Raw genomic sequence first — 3,373 nt, 5'->3', positions numbered from 1 at the left:
AAGCTCGGCCTCTCTGTACACCAGTGCCGAATCAAATCTCGGAGGCAGAGTTCTGGGTGAAGTAGAAAAGAATAGCTTTGTTGTTTTTCCAGGCACAGGGGGACACAGTGGGGTCCTGCCTCAGAAAACTATGTGTCCCAACCCCAGAGGATTTGGTGAGGGGTTTTATAAACAATGGTTCAAGGGTGGGATCTCTGACATGACACGATTAGGGTGTGTGCAGGGCGTGTGCTCCCTTCATCTTGTCTCAGGTGGTGGGTCTCCTAATCTTGATGAGCTTCTCTGGTCCCTTTAATCTTGCCTCAGGTGGTTCCTTGGCTTCTCCTCCCTTGATCAGCAACTGTTCAAATCTGCCCTTTGGAACTCGGGGAATGTCATAGAGGCTGGAGTCTTGCCTGCAAGAAACGGGGTACAAAACAGGCCTCTGGAAGATGGCGACTCCCATGCATCGGCTCACAGCCCGGAGACAAGTGGAAGCAAGTAAGCAACACGTAAGATGTCAGAAATGCTTGGAATCTGGGCATGGGACTTATGAATGCACAGGAAAAAGAAAGTACCTACATAGGCCTTCAAGAACAGCAGAACTGGGCTTCCCTGGTGGCGCAGTGGTTGAGACTCCACCTGCCAATGCAGGGGACACGGGTTCGAGCCCTGGTCTGGGAAGATCCCACAGGCCGCGGAGCAACTAGGCCCGTGAGCCACAACTACTGAGCCTGCGCGTCTGGAGCCTGTGCTCCGCAACAAGAGAGGCCGCGATAGTGAGAGGCCCGCGCACCGCGATGAAGAGTGGCCCCCGCTCGCCTCAACTAGAGAAAGCCCTCGCACAGAAACGAAGACCCAACACAGCCATAAATAAAAAAAAAAAAAAAAAAAAAAAGAACAGCAGAACTAAAGCTTTAAAAGAAAAAAGAAAACAGATTATTATTACAAGAAAGCATTGGAGAAACTACTGTAGAAAGAAAGACCAAGAAAAAAAGGTCTAAGAGTGTAACCAGCTCCAGTGACAATAGCAGTGACAGTTCAGCCAGTGATTCTTCATCAGAGCGTGAAGAGACGTCTACCTCATCCTCCTCAGAGGACAGTGACGCTGATGAAGTCTCCTCCAGGTCATCTTCAGCCTCTTCCACAAGCTCTTCCTCGTCCTCTGATGCAGAAGAGATGCCAGCTCTTCTAGTAATAGCAGCAGCAGCACAGATAGTAGCTCTGAGGGTGAACCACCAAAGAAGAAGAAAAAGAAATAGAATTGTTCCATCTGTATTGGACTGATGGACTAAAAACATCAATGTGGTTCTTAGAAGGGAATTTGGAATGTGTTAAGACCAATAGGTTAACAGATCAAAATTTTTAGAGTTCAAAAGTTTCTAAATGTTTTACATTGTAAGAGCATATAGACTATTAATAATGGATTATATATATATAAAGACTTTTATTTTAGGGGTGAATCTTGTTTTTCTTTTTTATCTTTAGAATATATCTCTAAAATTAATCAAAGCTGAAATCTAGTAAATCTTTTTTGTGATGAAACCTATCTTTCCTCCCTGTGAAATAAATGCCATACTTTGTTACATGTTTGTGCTATGTACCAGACATGTTTTCAGGATAATGCCTCAGAATATCTATCTGGCAGTGAATTTCTAATGCTTTTGGCTGTATGTTATTATGTAAGATTTAATACCTCTATAAACTTAGAGTTTTCCTACTGTTAATAAATGTGCTCTATTTTTATGTTTATGTTCAGAAGGTTGTTCTGACTTCTTGTCCTAAATGAAAAGTTCAAGGAATCTATTAATAAATTTATACCTTTTGGATGGTACAAGTTTCAAGTTACTGTGTTGTATCATTCATTTTCTTCTGGTTCTTAGAGTTACCCTTTTATGACAAAAATTATTCTAGAGGAACTTAAAAAGGAACAAAATTCTGAAACTACATAGGACTAATCTTGGTGCCTTTTGATAAATTCAGTGTCTCAGAAAAGAAAACCGTCATTTAAAAAGCTAACTTAAGTAAAAGTGATATAAATACTTTTGTGTGTTGATATGCTATAAAAGGTACCATTCAAAGGGGAAAAAAAGGTAGGAGGAAGAGAGGTAATTTTTGTAGAAAATTAGAGTGACGTTGGTTGCCTTTTACTAAAGTATTCTTAAGTTTTCATAAAGATTGCCTTTTACCATTTTGCAATTGTGGTATGACAGTTTATATGGTAACTGGTCATATATGACAGTCTACTGCATAAATATGAATGACTTGGATTAATCTGGTATGTTTACATAGCATATACACAGTTGAAATCTAGCATGAAAGTTTAAAAAGAAATACTGCACAGTATTTCTTAAAAGTAAAGTACTAGGCCATGGTGAAATTATTTGGTTTAACATCACATTATTTTGTGATATCTTTTAAACTTTTTGGAAAGAGGTATCATTTGTAGAAAAATCTTGATTTGGGTTAAATATAGGTTTTTAAAGTACAGATGTTGTCTTTTTATATTTATGAAAAAGCAGTAGAAAATTACTTTTGAAGAAAATGGACTTCTATTTAAATGTTTAAATATATGTATGTTGTGAGTTTAAAGAGCTGTAGTTACCTGTTTGACAGAACTGTCGCTTTCAATGATTGTAAATAAACTCTCAAAGCATCATTTTAAGGCTCCATACAGAATGTGTCAATTGACAGGCAAATTTAATAAATTACTAATGAAATACAATTGACAATGTAATCTCTGTAAGGGTAATTTTAGCGGTTAAACTTGGAAGGGAAACAAATGTGTACATAGGTTACATCACTTGTAATTAAATAAAGCTCTGTTTGTGCTGATGAGCTTAGAAAAAAAAAGGTCTCTGTGCCTGGGCGCCCCACAGGACCCCCCTTGGTTTCATCACCAGAATTTCTCATTCCCTCCAACTCCAAGTTGAAGAGGATAAACTCCAGGTATTACTGGAGGTTGGCTGAGTGTTATTGAGAGGTTCACCCAGCCCTCACTTAGAACCTGGAAGGTCTTCTCCAGCCATGGCTGGCAAGAATACTGGGGTCCTAATCACCCTGACATCAACTCAATCATAGAGCAGAAGTTCCACACCAGGAGAGTCAGGTCAAAGGACCAGAGGACCAGAGGCTAACTGCTGCAGCTTGTCCTGGAATAGGAGTGAGAGATTTTGCCCAGGTTGAGAAGCAGTTTATAAGATACCTCTGAAGCTTTTTCCAAAGGAAATGATAAAGTCGTTATTAGAAATAGAGTTTGGTGAGGTTCAAGCCTAATGGTGTTCTTGAAAACAATAGCTCCTCTTAATTAGGAGTAAAAAGCTTAACTACAGGCTAGCTAGTTCACCAGAGAGAAACAGAGAAAGAGATAACTAAGAAGTACCCTCCTGAGTAC

At 39.5% G+C, this 3,373-nt stretch overlaps 1 pseudogene; it reads left to right on the top strand.

The window, feature by feature from the left end:
- The first annotated feature begins 431 nt into the window (after positions 1-431).
- Positions 432-1,241, top strand: LOC137752203 (zinc finger CCHC domain-containing protein 10-like; annotated as a pseudogene).
- The last annotated feature ends 2,132 nt before the right edge of the window (positions 1,242-3,373 follow it).

Source organism: Eschrichtius robustus, chromosome 18, assembly GCF_028021215.1.
Source record: "Eschrichtius robustus isolate mEscRob2 chromosome 18, mEscRob2.pri, whole genome shotgun sequence".
Lineage (NCBI taxonomy): Eukaryota > Metazoa > Chordata > Mammalia > Artiodactyla > Eschrichtiidae > Eschrichtius > Eschrichtius robustus.
The sequence above is the reverse complement of the archived record's forward strand: the minus strand, read 5'-3'. Positions and strand labels throughout refer to the sequence as shown.